The sequence below is a fragment of the Octopus bimaculoides genome, chromosome 11, assembly GCF_001194135.2.
Source record: "Octopus bimaculoides isolate UCB-OBI-ISO-001 chromosome 11, ASM119413v2, whole genome shotgun sequence".
Taxonomy (NCBI): domain Eukaryota; kingdom Metazoa; phylum Mollusca; class Cephalopoda; order Octopoda; family Octopodidae; genus Octopus; species Octopus bimaculoides.
Window position 1 is genome coordinate 79,139,659 of NC_068991.1, and position 18,685 is coordinate 79,158,343.

The window sequence follows — 18,685 nt, forward strand, 5'->3', positions numbered from 1 at the left end:
ATATATATATATATATATATATATATATATATATATATAAGTAAAAAGCGGAAGATTGAATATACGATCATTTTTATTATCAATCATGACAATTGTTTCGACACATCCAGTATCTTGGTCAAGTCCTGTGCATGTGAACACATCTAGATACCTAGATGTAATTATTTTGATTTACATTATTGTACATAATATTGAGAACACCAACTTAAAAGGAAGTGGGTGGGGGTTTCTAAAAATTAAATTTTTAATAATTTTTCATGTATTTCTCGACAAACGCTTCTTTTTGTTGTCATGTAATTTTTCGTGTAGTTTATTGTATTTTGTATCTATTTGACTGCTTAAATTTTAGTAGCCTTATAACCCCAGCTGTAAGTAATTACGTCTAAGAAATATGCTTCAGTAATACTAGCCATATTGGCAACGTACAATTGACAAGAGTTTTGCTAGCATTCAAATCGGAGTTCGTTGTGGGCTAGAAGAATTAAAGTGTCAGTGTTTCCACAGAATTTGTTTTTAACCATCTCCATATAGGTATTGTGCTTGTTCAGTCTGATGGCAACCTAATGAAATTGAATGATGAAATGGGTTCTAAGTTGTGCTGTTCATTTCACGCTGCTTTGCGACTGGGAGAGTGAAAGAAGCGTTGGCGCGTTGGTAAAATTTCTTTACGGTGTGTCGTCCGGCTCTCTACATTCTGAGTTCGAGTCCCACCTACCGAGAAGAGGCAACAGGAAACCATTCCCAGGGCTAAAATTGAGTGATGGAGAAGGTTCACATGCGCAGGACCTGACCAAGAACAGACCATCACTAGACACATATACATGTATATGTAAATACATGTATGTGTAAATACATATGTTCATCATATTATATAAAATACATATCATATAAAATACATTAAAAAAAATTCGACAATGAGGTAGCAAGAATGACCAACAAATTCAAAGGCGACGACGAATAAACGCTCGAAAACCTGACTAATACAATCTACCAGGAAGGAGAGAAAAGATTTGGACTGGAAACAACAGGGAAGGTAGAATCAGCGGCAAAGAGCGGACCATCGAGGAAAGAAGACAGTGTCACGTGACAACTTGCTGGGGCTGCCTGCTGGAGCCTAGCAGCGGGTATTTAAAGGGAAATTTGACAAGACAGTCAGTCGCCCGCTGACACTCGTTGACGCTACATCGAAGAAGCCAGGGAACAGAAGACATAAGGAGAAAGAAGACATACACCCAACACCAGAGCTGAAGACACCTCCGAAAGTGGGGGGCTCCGCCACGTCAAAATGGTAGAGGAGTAGGGGCCGAAACCAAACGTGATTCCTCCTGATGATGTCTTGAGCTAACTGGATCCTATAAAGGAACTGTTGTGGTAGCAGACCACGAAACATGGTTGAAATTCCTTCCTTTATATTTGGACTTGGAGTATAGGCTTCCTGATGTCATCCACAGTTAGGGTATAATTTTCACTGGATCTACGCCAGCAATTCTGCAGTGTTCCTTTGGCCTATAGTTGATGAAGGCAACGGAAAATGGATGTGGTAGAAATCTTTATTCAACACAACGATCATTTCGACCCATCCTGCAGCTGTCCCTTACGGGTAGGATATTGTGCATGTAGTTGTGTTGCTGCATTCAATGCAGTCTGTGTCACGTCACACTGACTGAGAGTAGAGTTATTCTAGGATTATAACCTGCAGATGGGTCTGGCAACAAATAACATAAATTAAAATAATAAAGGATAGAAAGTAAAACCTTTCAAATGATAAGACTTGAAAGGAAGAGGGATGGGTATACGTTTGTTGACATGAACACATATAGACATACACACAATCAAACACACACACTCGCTCGTGCCGTCAAGGGAAAGTCATTTCATGTAGCTATAAACACCCAACATATTCGTAGATAAGTGGTATCAGGCTGTCCAATGCGTAGCAAATTCTACAGTCGCTTTCAGATGATTGGGCTGACGCATTAGGGACTGGTTCGGTGGACACACTCAAATATACACAGATATTTGTACAACTACATAGATGGACTGGTGGTAGGTTGAGACACACCAAACGTACAAGTATTCACGCTTAAACATACCCAAGTATTTGTGTATATAATAAATGAAAAAATGTATTGGAAATACACAAACGACAAGTAAAAAAGGTAACAAGGATTTCGCATACACTAAACACTGTATACTATTCGTTAGTTCAGTCGATAACACATAGCAGCATGATGGATAGCGAATACCCATAGGGAAGTTTTATACCTTTCCATGAATGTCCTATTATTTCAGAGAAGGGGATGAATGTGGAGAGCTGGTGGTCATTGGACATTGCATAAAATACATAGACTTATTTATTCTGGGTGTCTGCGCACCTTGTTTAAATCTCGCGTAGGCCAACTTTCTTTCTGCCACGCACGCTCGGAATTGACAGCTTCATGCCGTCCAGAAAGTATATCTCACATCGTGGTCCCAATAATCATTTCACCACAGTTATGTTGAAATGATGAGAAGAATAAAAGTTCTTCAGTATTTCTTAAGGTTTCAACAGAATTCATTTAACTGAAAAATAATTATATATTCTATTACGATAGACATCTACTTCCTTTCTTTTCTTTAGTGTTCCTTAATAACATATAATGACTTCTGGCAATTCAAATTAACTTCTGGTCGCTTTCTATTGTTTCTACTAATTATCTTTTATCAGTGTGCTAATGAACCTATTCATTTACATAAATCTTAATAGTCTACGTCTCACAACAGTTTATCTAATAATTTCTTTTAGGAATGATAAAGAAAACCTCTCAAAATAGCAATAAGTAGTTCATATGTCAATATAATTCGCTTGGTTGGGTTTTTTTGTTTGAAGTAGAATCTCTTTCTCTAGTATATGTAGTATTGTCACAGCCAGTACCTCTAGTCTTCTGCTACGGTTACTCTATCGTACCAATACGTCATAATGCATACATCACATTTTGTGAAACCTATCCCAAATGTTAAAGCTTAAGAAATCAATACCTCGGTGTCAAATGAATAGAACTGTTAAGTCGCAGTAAACATCTTAATTTCCTCCTTGTACATAACACAGTTAAATTTAAAGGAAAACTTTTATTTATATCCGGATGATACTTTCCGGTGGAGAACATTAACTGAGAACAAGCAGTGCGATGTCAAACTATTTCAAAAGAAGACATCGATTCGACATATTTCTCTGTTGATTCCTCTTAGCCTGTCATATTATCTCTTATTAGCTGTGTCTTATCTTCCAATCTTAAACTAGATTGTCCTTTCACTAATCTAGCTATTAATGGCTTATTATTACCTTTTCCTCGGTTGTGTCTACATACTCTTAAAGAATTTTCGTTAAAACAATCATCATCTTTAATAACCTATTATTTGACGAATACACTATAAAGCGAGGTAATTCTCTTTTTGTGTAGACATAAACAAAGCGGTTTTGGCTATTGACAGCATACTGACGTATTTCTATTTCGAATGTTCTGGAAAGATGAGTAGCAACATCAGTAGTGACAGAGTATATGAACCAAAGAATATGTAAGAGATACTATAGAACATTATTAACAAACTCTCTACTATTTACTTATGGAGCAGTGTTCGTCCTCCTAAACATCGATGCTTGGTCATATCGACTTCTTAAGAACATGTGACACGCAACTGCTTAATTGGAATACATGTAACATTCAAGAATTCAGTAAATACTAAGAGAAAATGTATAGCAAATATTCTTATGGACTTCAAAGGAGGCAATGTTGCATTGTTCTTATTTGAAATAATTCACTGTTAGTTCGGAACAATATTTCTTTTCTTATAGTCTTCTTATCGGACATATTTCCAAAGTTACGGTTGATTTCTTATGTCGATATATTTTGCCAGCGTAGACAATTGAACTAGGCGCATTAAGAGTCTTATATCTGCATTGATAATCACGTCACTTCACATATTAGGTTATTTCAGTTCGTGGCGTTAAGGCGTTCGGAACAATGCATAATAAGTGAGTCATAAATGAGTTTGATAAGCAGCTCCAATAATACTGATAACAGAATACTGCTCCAATATATGCAGAGTGGGGCACGGTGCCGATACTTTAGATCTCTACCAGTATAGAGCCTCTCACCAACATATTCTGATCTTTGGCAAATAGATGCGTCACTTCTTCAATTTGGCATTCTTTTGCTGAATTACTGACATCTGGTTGAAGAATCTGACGGTAATTTCGTACCACTGTAGTTCAGCTGATCAAACAACAGAATTCTCCTCATCGAAACTGACGGAGGATCAATCATCAATCAAATAGTTCAAGCACTTTTGGAATTTTAGTGTTTAATCTATTCTGTCTTTATGTAGTATATATATATAAAATCACACAAGTATATATGTGTGTGTGTATATTTTATATATATATATATATATATATATATGTTATATACATATATGTATTCACAGCACGCACACACACACGCCCGCACGCCCACAAACACACGCTATCCGCGCGCGCACACACACACAAAAGTAAAGAAAATCTGGAAAACTCACATATGTTCGATAATCTATTTCGTGCTGCACCTTCCCAATACGCAACAAAATCGCTCGATACTATTTCAATGTATCGTAACACCTAAGTAATTTGTTATTAATAAATACGGAAGCTTATCGTTAAACGTCTTTTTTTTCGGATTTTTAAGGATTATGAAGATGAACTGAAATATCCTTAATAACAAATATATATTTTTTTCTTTTAATTTGCACGTCTTGGATCAGAAAGGAATACTTACAGTGGTTTTGAGTCTTATATTAAACGATTTTCATTACTCTATCGGCTATTTTCCGGGCTGCCATTCTATCGTTATATTAATTAAATACTAAAGTGTCCTTAGATTTAACATCGGTCGCTTTATATAATCAATTTGAAACTTTTCAAGCAACAACATCGGACCCAAGGATTAGTAAGTACTTCTCTTACCACGTTAGTGTGAAGATTGATATAATGTTTAACGAGATGTATAATTAAGAATTAATAGGAGAAACAGATGCAGGCGATAAATAAATAAGATCTAGAACAGATAAAAATTACAATTACACAATGCCATTATATATAATGAATATAATTAAATTGATGCGATAAAAATAATTTAATTAAATTTATATCATAGTTTAATGTAGGCGTTTCTGCATGTCCTGTTCTGAAAGACAATATGCAAATCCTACAATACCAGTGTCAGAATAATTACAGTACCACGAATGCGCAATATTTTTTCCAATCATATTTTGTTATTAAAACTTTAATGAATTTACGTTATACTGCCTTAGTGAACAGCACATGCAAATAACATAGTTAATTGGCATTGTCATATTAATGAAATTAATTATATCAGATATATCAATTATTTCATTGCAATTGTTGGGTGTTTTTGAGACTTGTTTATAGATGGTACCATTAATTCCCTTAAATATGTAGCTTGATTAAATTTATCATACATTTTATATCAACCTGCATGTTAATGAGGTAAGAGAGACAATTGCATATACTTAAGATCCATGGTGATACATTTTCAAATAGGCATGATTAAAGGCATACACATGCATACGCGAGACGCACACACACACGAGCGCGCATACACACACAACGTCACGTATATATGTAAGCATACTTACATATATACAAATGCATCGCTGATCAAAACATTCAAATTTTTTTCTCCGTATTCTTTCTGTTGAAGAGCGTAGCTCGAAACGTTAAAGACTTTCTGTATTCCCGAGCGTTAAACTAATACATCCTTTTGTTGTTTACACCACCTGTCCTCGTCTGTTGTTGTTTTTTCGTAAATTCTCCCATATATATATATATATATATATATATATATATATATATATATACATATTTTGTGTGTGAGTTAGAGGTTGACAAAACCAACGAAAGGATAGTACCTATCCAATATACTGCTGGTATTAGTGTACCCAATTATTCATAGCCGAGTGCTAGCTATTGCGTGGCAATCTCGCATTTGAGTGTTATATATGGGCGGAGGTAGAAAGTGGTTTAACCTTGATTTATAAGAAATACTGCATTTGCTATATATATATATATATATATATATATATATATATATATATATATATATATATCCATGCTTAGTTGTGTATGTATGAGAGATAGAGATAGAAATAGAGAAAGAGAGGGAAGAGAGGTAGAGAAAATATAAAAAATGAGAAGGATCTTCTGAACAAAATAAGAATACCTCATTTATGCTGTAATGATTTGCTTTAACATTAGGCTTACCTGTTCTGCTTGACGAACGAGTAAATCTGAGAAGGCTCATGAGATATTATGGATAGAAAAGGCAATCGGGAAAATCTTTCAAAATACGAGAATACAAGAATGACAGATAGCGGTAGGCTTACATAATTACCAATAAAAGAATCTAAAGCTGGTGAGGTGTATTGAAACAGAATTTACTGATTATTGGATAAACTAGAGTCTGATTATTGAACATGTGTGGAATCTTCCGTAGATTTTCTTTACATATGGATTGTGTTCTTTGTAACTGATGGAATAGCTCTCTAATATGGATTTTCTAATATGTAATAGAATATAAGTGTATATATATATATATATTTGCACCGTTGGTGACGTCCTGTACCCTTCTATGCATGTATACATCCTGGCCACCCCATCGTTTCCGCCCGCAACTGCCCCACCGAACCTATCGCAATGAATCCTGACCATGTGCTTGTGCCCCTAGTAGCTTTCCTCCCCTCAGACATACCCGACGCCAACCATGCTCTCGCGGGAGTGGCAATGGGAATGGGAAGGGGCCCCAAATATACGAACCTACTCAAATATTCTTACAGCTCACTGGTCCTACTCCTGAGCTATACACTCATTATATAGACGAATGTTAACTCTTCCACGAATATCTTGACTCTTTCCTCTAATTCGTCCAGTCCTTCTATCCTGCCTTCGAATTCTCCTGTACTGCGTCCAATACTTTCGTTGAATTTCTTGACATATACTTTAGCATAATCCACCTTGCTCTTACTACTTCCCACCACTACAAACACACAGACTCACACTCCAATTTCAACTTTTCCTTGATGCAATTGACAAAGCCTAAGTGCTCCGAAGCGTGTCTGACGCCCTTGCGAGTTACTACTGAAACGATGTTCGCATCACTGCGACATATATTGTGTTTTAAAACAATACATCTTTGAAGCGATTTTCTCTCACGCACAATCTATATCACCGTACTTTCCTGTGATTTATTTCAATTATTGGCTTATTGTGGATCAGATTTCACGTATATATATTATGTATGGTGACGTTTTTGTCGTATTGCTTCCCTTCCTGATGCCGTGCTAAGTTTTCAATTAAATCACATTGGCAATATATTTCAGTTTTAATTTGGAATTGATTCTCTAAAAACTATAATACTGTCAGGAAAAGTTATCAAGGCTTAATGTGTTCCGTTTATTGTATTGAGAGTGAAATCAAATACTGAAAATGATTAATGTAAATATATGAGCATCTTTCGCGTCCTACTCTTTAACTCATATCTATTTTTATCCTGATAACGTTCATTAATGGTTGATCATCTTAGATTTACATTCCACATCTTTCACACTTCATTAGTTACGTTAATCAACGAATCTTTTGAAGTATTTTCTTCATCAGATTGTTATCCTTATAAATTACTAATTTATTGTTTATCACATCTAATGATATTTGCATAAACACTATTCAGTAAAATTATTCATTTTTGCATCAAGATAAGGAAGCAAAATGGATCTTAGAATATTTTTAAACGTTTATGTGATTATGTCCGTGCTATACATAGTGTTTAAACGTTTTGCTACCATTTTTCTGTTGAAATACACTGTTATTGAAGGAGGTTTGGGCCAATGTCAATACAATTTATATGGAAAAGAGACGTAATTAAATCTTACGTCCATTCACAATCCTAACGCTAGTAACAGTGATAACACTAATTATAGCTGTACGTTAAGCAGTTTAAAACATCCACTAATTGGATTAAATAGAATATGACAGCTGCTAATAGGTAACAAGTATTGTTACCTCAAATGTGCAACAGACTATAGGACTATTTGTGGTGCAGTAGCGTGTGGAACAGCATCGATTATGAATCTTAAAAGCTACACATGACGAAAGAAAAACACACACACATACATATATATTATCATATGTAAATGATTCTGGAAACTTCTGGATATATAATAAATATAAAAGTTGCATGAATAAAAGTAAAAAAATTCACAAATGAATAAACAAGAATTTAATAAAATCACTATATGAGACCTGGTCGCCTTTTTGAAAGCATGACAGAAGCAGCAGAAATTTAGTGAGAAGTTCATAGAACTGTAAGGAAATATTCCACATTCGTAGTCGAAAATTGAAATTGAAATATATATATATAAAAAAATTATTAAATTCAATAACTTTAATAATAATAATAATAATGATAACAATAATAATAAGAGAAAGAACAACAACAGCAATAACAACAACAACAATAATAATAATAATAATAATAACAATAATAATAATAAAATGACAACAGGGATAATACCAACGATCATTAAGTGTGTTTAATTATTGACAAAGATGACAGAAAACGCAATATTAATTTTGATTTATTATCAACTGTATTGTTATATTCACACCATTTTAAAATTTGGCAGAGACACGTATTAAAATTCTGTTACGTTATAAAAATACATTTTTTTCTATGTTCATGATTTTAAAATTTTGTATTTTATATTATTTACCAGTATATTTTAGAAGTTAAAAATTTATGTTTTAAATACTTTAATGCATATTTTTTCTGAAATTCTATGAACGATGAACTAGTTTTCATTTTCGCCTACTTTTTCACATTCTTCTAATAAATTCTGTGTTCTTTCTTAATTTGTTTGAATAGAAACGTAGCGTATGACAACTGAAGAAACACATATTTATTATGTAAATTTACATCTATATTGATAAACAGATACAGTCTTCCATCTGGAACTAATGTGGTTACATTTCTGTATATAATGGTTTGATTTACAAAAGGGTTCCTAGCAGAATGATAGACTAGCGATAAATCGGTGTTTCGAATTAACCTCATACCCACAGATGCGAGAATTTCTCTATCTTCTTTTCCTATCACAACTATAATAATCATTGTTCCTCCGAGCTAGCTGAATTCATTTATCGGGAATTTTCGCCCTCCTCCATTTTGATGTTGTCTTTGTCCTCTCCAGGCATCACAACATACATCTAGCCTCTCCTTCCCAGAATTTCGGCTGTCCAGAATTCCATTTCTGCTCAAGTACTCCTTTCAAAAGGTCATTTACAATGATTCAGGAGGAATATTAACGACATCAATGACATAGTACGTTCTCTCAATTAAAAGGATCGAATATTTAAGAAACGATCTCGTCTAACAGTAAACGTGGACCTCACAGTCACGCAGTGAGTTCAACATTTCCTGCGAGACAGGCAAGCTGCAGATATCAGTGACATACGATGAGTGATGTTACGATTAAACAGGTAACGCTTCTGGAGAAGAGCAGAAGCGAGATAACTGAAAGTTAGCAGCAGATTATATCTATCAAAGAAATTCTAAGATAATTAACTTGTTTTCTGTTAATTATAATTTCCTACATATCCATACTTGTAAATAAGCTGTTGCAAAAAAGTTATTTTATGCAGTAATGTTTGTCACTATATCGTTGCCTGAATGATTGACTCTCTCTCTCTCTCACGCACACACACACACACACTTTCTTCCCTATCACACACATGCACACACACACACACATTCTTCTCTATCACACACACACACACACACACACACACACACACACACACACACACACACACACACACTTTCTCTATTTAACTAAACTTTCGTATCTTAATTAAACTGTTACAATCTTGCCAGCTTCACTTGTATTACTTCACCATATCTTTTTACGAAATCAAAGTCAAGATAAAAGAACCTATGTGGCATGATAGCAAGATTTATTAAAGATACGATTTAATGAAAGTTAGATTTCAATAGAAAGAGACATACTGAGTGCGAATCATAAGTCAGAGAAAGAAATACAATACACACACAGAGATACACGCGCGCGAGAGTTTTAGAATGACAGAGAAAGGCAATGAATGACAAAGAGAAAGTAAAAAAATATTTGATGTTTAGCTTGAACAACATAAATTATTAATCTTTAAATTGAAACTTGACAGCATCAATGGAGCGAATTGTGATAAAAGGTTTTCAATTCATGACAATGTCGTTTTATATTTTCTCAGTTTAGAGTATTTAATACGACATTCTTCAGTGGAAGATTATTTTTGTTTTAAAGCCGAATGTCCTCGTTCCATGGAACAATCGGTTGCAATTTCTAGCATGCTACGAAACTCAATAGAATCCAGAGTGTTTTCTTTCTTATTCATCAAAATTTGCTGTGTGGGTTCAGAAGTAAGCCAATACAGAAATTTTGTCGTCTTCTCAGAGAATAATCAACGAGAAAACACAGCTGATGATAACAACACAATATTGAGTGCAATAGAAACTCGAGACCCAAATAATATTTATAGCATAAATCTATAGAAAAAAAACGATATGCAAATAAACACTGCAAATGTGAAATTAGTAGCGAGCTACGTAAAGCCAAATACAAAACCGGGAGAATCTTCCGAAAATCTAAAATTCGTATAAAAATGTATAGTTTGGTATATGAACTGATAAAGAATCTATACGAGAACTTTTTATCTAGTGACGGAAGTTTTTCCCAGATATATTAGAATATTTTTATGTATGACATTTTAATTTTTGCAAAATCCAGTCGTGTCTTCGATCCCATTGTGTCGCACTTTGGTTAAGTATCCTCTACTGTAATTTCGTATTGATCAATTCCTTGTGAATATGATTTGGTACACGGAATCTATGCTGAAGCACATCATATAAAAAAAACAAGCGCACTAATTCACATATGTATATATATCAACCTATGTACGTACGCACATGTACATATGTAAGCAAACCGGCTCGCAGGTATATATGTGTATATATATGTGTGTGTGTAAATATGCATATTCATATATGTGTGTGTGGCATGTGGTGCGTATGACTGTCTATGGACATACATAAATTGGTAACTCCCCAGTTCAATAAATACAGGTCAATAGAATTTCTCAATGTGCTTAAATAAATACAGAATTCATATGATCTACTAAATATGTTGAAGGCAGCACCACAGCAAAATCGCCGTATACTGACTAATCAAAAAGTAAAAGATAAAGGACTCGAAGAATATAAGGAAACAATTTATTAAACAGTTTTAGCTAAATGATATGAAAGAAAACCATTCTTTAGAAAAAGAATAACCGAATATTTAAAAATACAAACAGTACAAACGAAAGATGAAATCAAAGCGGAAATCCAAAAATACTAATGAAAGATTCGAAACAGAAGCTTTATCGTGGCCATATATAACGCTAGATTCGACAGAGAGGAAGCAAAAAGTCAGCGTGATAGTAAACAATGATTGAAAGTCTCTAGATTTATAACAGAAACGGAAGGATTTATTTTAGCTGCACATGATCAATGGTCAGTCTCAGACATCACACTGTTTGCTTGTTAGAAGACAATACAGATTTGACAGAGTTCCAAATACTAGAGGACAAAATCTTGATTGTTAAGTACATGAGTTGGAGACAGACACAGTTGACAAAAGATCACCACAGTCATCAAGGAATTTCCTAAAATACCTCAAAATGAAAACATCAGTATATACCTGAATATAAACATACGCTTCATATAGTGTCGCCCTCTCTCTAAAATGTTAGTATGTTTTAACTAGGGCAATACATTCATTTCACAATATCCTCTACTAAATTTTTTAGCGGTTCCACTTCCAATTAAGAGTTTTCTGTCCGTTTTCTCGGTATGATTTATTTGATTATTGCTCAGAGCTCACGAGGAGACAAACAACATCAGTTGCGACTAAGTTACGCTTTGGGGATATTTTAGTGGCTGCCTCTAACAGACCTACCGGTCAAGCAGAGGCTCCCTCATAGCCTTCAATATATGTTCGGCCTTCACTTAAGATGTTCCGATATTAATCTAGATTTATGACGTCTACTACAAATTTCATTTTAATCTGTGTGTAGCTATATAAATGGCTTTGAATTTATTTTTAATCTTTTTGATATGTTTTCTTTGAGTATTTACTCAATGACCTAACCGCTTCCCTATGTGTATATATATATATATATATATATATATATATATACATACATATAATACATATATGTGTGTGTATACATTATGTATGGTTCCATGTATGAACACACACACACACACACATATATATATATATATATATATATATATATATATATGTATGTATGTAACTAGACTTGTGCTCCTTTTTGTAGAGCATAGTTCATTTCTATAATGAGGTATATTCACAGTACAGAAATAATCATTTACTCGTAATTTCCTATTCACATGAAACCCCCGGTCCTATCGAAAGTTACTCAGTGCATGATGCCCGCATAAACTGTTGTGTATTTTGAGTTCTTTTTAGTTTCTAAATTCTTATTGTTTTCGTTGCTTAAACTTTCTTCAGTTGATGCCGTGTATTAATATACAGACCTGACACAAGCAAGAATAATTGAAGCAGCAGCCGCAGCGTAAATATCTTTCACCAAGTATAAATAATTGCAAGCTAAGAAATATCTTACCATTTATTTTTATGATATTTTTCTTTCTTTGATTTCTTTGATGATGTTCACAAGATGGTTTTCTGAAAAGTATATAAATATCTATATGATAAACATTATAGCATATATGTTGTTATATATATATGTATATATATATCTAAGGACTAAAAGACAAGGTAGAAAATGCTAAAATGATTTGATCTTGAACATTTTAGTATCGGTTTCCGTCTTTGCGACTTTTTTCCATTTAAAGTAAAGCATGAACAACAATTAAATTGTGGAAAATTTAAAAGGTTTTTTTAAAGTATTTCCATAGTTTTCAAATACAAGGGACATTTTACTTTTTTCTCTCTGTCTCTCTTTTTTACTCTTGTGAAGGTTTCGTAGCAGGTAGTAGCAGTCCTAAAGGAATATTCGATATGAGCTATTGGTTTTCATTGTTTAAGCAGAAGTGGTAGCCGAGGAAGGAGAAAAAGAAAAAGAGGGAGTAAGAAAAGAAGAGAAAGACTAGTAAACATACAGGAGTTGTATGACAGTAGTAGGATGCTGGTGGAATCCACTTAAATGGTCAAGAGACCTAAAAGCGACCTGTTGTGGTGTAATAGTAGTGAATGGAATTGTTCTGAATAAATTCAGGAGTAGTACTGCTCTGAATATATCGTTTTTAATATTTGCGTGGATATTTTTCTGAGGCTCTTGTAATAGTGTCATTTGTGGTGGACGCATTCACAAGGGGTGTATATTTTGTGATAAAATACGACTCTTTGCCAATGCGCTAACTACAGTTTGCGTCGTCCCTGAATTTATTGAGGGGAAAAATTCTGAAGCTAGGTTGTTTGTTAGTGACGCAAATGTCGATGTGTTCGCTGAATGCTATTTTTCTGTATTCCCGAATTTTGATCTGGGATCTATATAGAGCTATGCTTTGACGTAGACTGTATTGCTCTCGACACCAAGAGCAAGTTAATTTATATATTAAATTCTCCGAAGTACCTGTAAAGTTGCTTTTCACTGTAAAACTTTGACCCTGCTTCAAAGAGAACTCTGATCCCTCAATTAGGTTGACGCATACACCACAGTGAATTTTTCCGCATCTTTTTACTGACAGCTTCATTGATTAAATTCATTCTGTGGTCCCTTATTAGTAAGGGAATGTTCTGGAGGATGGTGTCGAAGGCTTCCTTGTTAAGGGGGTTGTGTTTGGAGATGTATGTTAGGGCTTTTAGTTGTAAATCCTTCTTCCATTTGGGTTGCTGAGTTCGTGGATGTTGAGTTGTAGGGCACCTTGAAAGCCTATATCAGTTTGTGATGGTGGATAGTTCTTGGTAGTGTTCCTGGTGCTTGCATTAGAAACTAGAGCACAAATCCTTTTTGCTAGGGTTGAAAGGGATATTCATTCTAGTGTGTTTGGGGTGGCATGAGTTAACGGTAGATATTGCTTAGAGTGGGTTTATAGGATGTATCTGTTTCTATTTTGTTGTTGGATTTCGTAACGAGGAAGTTGAGGAATGGAAGTTGTTGATGGCTATATTGTATTGTAAATTGAATGTTTATGTCAAGACCATTTATAAATGCTTGAAATTCTTTAAGACTCTCTATACTTTCATGCCAAAAAAAATGAAACATTCTTACATACCTAGACAGATCGATAGATATATAGACAGTCAGACAGATAAATGAATAGATAGATAAATAGGTAAATAGACAGAGAGACAACCAGACAGATGAAAAAGGTAACTATATAGCTGCTGTCTCTTATGTTGGGATTTGGAAGCTTCCCTATCTCATCGTAACACCTGCATGTTTCCGAGGCAGAGAGAAACAATCTTGCGAAAACGGTTTACAAGGTTTTATGTGGGAAGAATTCTGCTGATGGCTAAAAATATCAAACCGGAAGCAGAAACGGAAAATGTTTACACCTTTAAAAATAACGAAGTCAGCTGGATCATTTGAATGAAAACGGACACCAGGCATCACGACAACGGGTCAAGTAGAGTTTGTATGAGAGAGGGAGCACAAATGAAACAGAATTGTAGAGATCAATTCCCCAGCAGATGTAGACGTCTCTTAAAAACTTGGGGTAAAGGGGCATATTTATGGAGAATTGATATAAAACATACTGGTCTTATAAAGCATACAGCCTATATATCTTCCATACTTCCTAGTATCAGAGGTGCACTGGATTGCGTAACAGTATATCTGTATATAAATCTAGGAACGCTTAGGTACTCCAAAATAGAACGACGTAGAGTGATTCATATTGTCTGAAAAGTTGATCAGAATAACTGTGAAAATTTGTAAAGCTTTTCCGGGTTTCTTCATTTGAAGTTCATGGGTGAACATATGAACGCAATAACACGCACATACAGGCACATATACTCACGCACATAAGCAGTGCAGCACACAAACTTGTATTCTCTTGTGACCCATACACCTACAAGTGCTTCATACATACGTAAACGCATATGCACAGCACACAAGCACACACACACACACACACACACACGTATGCACACTTAGACCTATCGAGGTAAGCAGAAAATGCAAGAGCTGTCTTCACTTAAACAAAAGAGATCTTCCACTTTGTTAAAGATCAGCTTTAATTCTGCAAAGGAAAACTAAGGAATTAAATCTCAAAAGAACCGTACGTATATGCATGCATACATGCATACATACCTACATAAAATTCATTGTGTGTGTGTGTGCGCTCATGTTTGTGTGTATATGTAGGTCGGTGGTTGTCTGAATGCAGCTACCGATGACATCTAGCCTTTTCAACTAAAATTTACCAAATACCAGTTTTGGAGATGCCTTTTATGAAAGAGGCTGACATTTTATCTTCAACCGATCGGATGAAGAAAGTCACTGCCAGAAATTACATCCAACGGATTTGAAATTGGTGTTCTTTTATTCTTTTACTTGCTTCAGTCATTTGATTGCGAGACCATGCTGGAGCAATGTCTTTAGTCGAACAAGTCGATCCAAGGGCTTATTCTTTGTAAGCCTAGTAATTACTCTATCGCTCTCTTTTGCCGAACCTCTAAGTTATGGGGACGAAAACACACCAAAATTGGTTGTAAAGCGGTGGTGAGGGGAGCAAACACAGACACATATACACACATACATTTTAAGATAATCCGACTAACGATGATTTTGATATTTTTGGAACAAATGACAACTGGTGGGCCGTAACTGTTTTGGTCATTGTTCTAACATTTTCCAACAATTTTGAAGAGAGTTAAACAATTCTTGACTTTTTTTCTTTGTGTGAATGTCTCAATTGACGAAGAGGTATTGGAACATGTAATTCTAAGCACTAATTGCATTGATCTCTCTCTCTTCCTCCCTCTCACCCATTTGCCTTCTTTGTCTCTCACGCTCTCTTTCTTTGGCAGAACAATTTATTCGCCATTCCATATATCTCTAACTACCTGTTTCTATCTATATACGCAAGTACATACATATATACATACATACCGACACTCTCTCACATACACGCGTATGAATATATATATATATATATATATATATATATATATATATATATAGGGGATAATATGCTGAACCCAACTACTTGCAGACGGTGTATCCCGTTGAATTCACTAATTTAATTCATAGCAAAAGTGACAAAAAAAGGAGGAAAAGAAAAAGAAAGAAAAAACTATGTTATTTTGCCAACATGGTTTACATATAGAAGTACAAAGTATCCTCTAATTCCTTATGTACTTTGTACTTCTATATGTAAACCACGTTGGCAAAATAACATAGTCTGCCATAGACACCTGTGCTTTGGTTCTTTCTTTCTTTTTCTTTTCTCCCTTTTTTTGTCACTTTTGCTATGAATTAAATTAATGAATTCAACGGGATACACCGTCTGCAAGTAGTTGGGTTCAGCATATTTTCCTCCATTTTCTAATTGTTACACAAATTTTGGGTAAAACCTCCACTTTTACCCGCTCCCATTGATTGCACCTAGTATAGCACTAGTGTAGCAATAATTGGGTACCCTCCCAGCAGTATACTGGATAGATACTATCCCTTAGTGGGTTGAACCCCCAACCCCTAACTCTCTCACGTTATATATATATATATAGGGAATAATTGATGGATTTTTGCTCTTCGTTTGGTCCAAAATGTCTGCTAACCCCAGCGGTCAGTATCCAATGCACGTGCCTACAACTAGTTGTTTGTCACTGGCGAATTCTTCCGTTGGGTAATTGCGTATTCTGCTCAGGTGAGTAAAGATTCCTTCGAGTATATCAAAATTTACTAATAATAAAGTGTATGGAGACTTGCACATCGACAATATTTATTTTATAAACATTTGCAGCATATGACAATGACCTACACGTGTTTCCACTGCCGCGACAACACGTTGTTGCAGATGATTCCTTGCAATATTTTCAGTGCAGTATTATGCTGTATAAATATCTATAAAATAAATATTGTGGATGTACAAGTCACCATGCTTACAGTCCTAATACTTTATAGATATTAGAATAATGACAATTGCAGTGTATTTACACAAAACTGTACTTACTGTTAATCGTGAAAACCAGCCATTAACGGCTTAAACGATTCGTTACGGATGAATGAAGGTGAAAACACTTGAAGCGTTCGACTCTTGGATTTGGTATTAGTAGGGGTAAATTAATAAAAATACTAAAACAATCAGTAATATATTGTTGTCATGAATGTAACGAGATTATTACAAGGCATTGTGTGATAGAACAAAAGAATATTCAAACTATCAAGAAATGATCATGCCCAAAATATATATATACCCATGTCGCAGTTTTATATCTGCTGATTAAATGTAGCTATGATATATCATTCATTTTTAATCACACACATTTGCATATTAAAGTAATTTTTAAAATTTAGTTTTTACTTAATCGCTTATTCACGCAATAATAAACTCGGTTTACAATATACTTTAAATGTATTCAAAGCGGAAGCACTGGTCTTAAAAAGGATGTTATCCTTCGTATATACTGTTTAGTATTTGCGTGTAACATATCTTTCTACTTGTTCTACAATATATATATATTGCCTTATGACATGGATGCTATTCAACAAACAAGAAAAAGAGAGCGAAGGTGATTCTGGCCGCTAGAATCAATACGCAGATATCCATAAACGTTTACCCTCCAATCACCGAATTAGCAGAGGAAAAACCTCTAAACATTACAATATCTTACAAATTCTATATGCGCTCCATAAAAGTTGACTTTGGACTTTGCTATAACTTAAATGGAAGGTGGAGACATACATCCTTCTGAAGTGTTAAATATGTCATTCCAAATGAGTTTCAGGGTGGAAATCACGAGACATATATTTTTCTTAACTGAATTTCATTTCAAGCATTTTTCTTTCACTTGATTAGGGATTTGAGAAGCACCTATAGTATTTCTTTTATGTGTTCTTGTAATTATTAGTTTCAAAGGAATTTTATTATTCTTAAAGCATAAATTGGAATAAACTTTTGAAAAATAACTTATTAAATAAAAATATATTGGCGAATGTACAAGTAGAACTCCGCCTCTTACGAAATTTTCATCGGAATAATTTTATTTGAAAAAATAATAGGTATAGCAGTATAATATTTCTTTTGATTTATGAAATGCGGCATTGTTAAATGGTAGTAAACTCAATGTGGCCTACCGATATATTAAAAAAAGAAACACGATTCCCAACCCAATAACAAACAAAAATCGATACAATACTTAAAAGTGCAAAATAAAATTATACCAATTCTTGACTTAAACACATCCGTTCTGAAAATTTTATTTTAAATCTAAGTATAACATTTAACCTTTTCTCTGTAGAGAAAATATATAAAATGTACTTATATTTACATATGTATGTGTGTGTGTATATATATTTATGTATATATGTATAGATATATGTATATATATATATATATATATATAT

General features: G+C 34.2%; 1 protein-coding gene across 3 annotated transcripts in view; it reads right to left on the reverse strand.

Annotated features, from left to right (window-relative positions):
- Positions 1–18,685, reverse strand: part of LOC106869985 (metabotropic glutamate receptor) — a 203,837-nt gene that overhangs the window by 177,569 nt on the left and 7,583 nt on the right. For all 3 annotated transcript variants that reach the window (XM_052971958.1, XM_052971957.1, XM_052971956.1), the window contains one exon: positions 12,773–12,834. The gene's annotated coding sequence lies outside the window, so the exon portion shown is untranslated. The remainder of the gene's footprint in view (positions 1–12,772; positions 12,835–18,685) is intronic.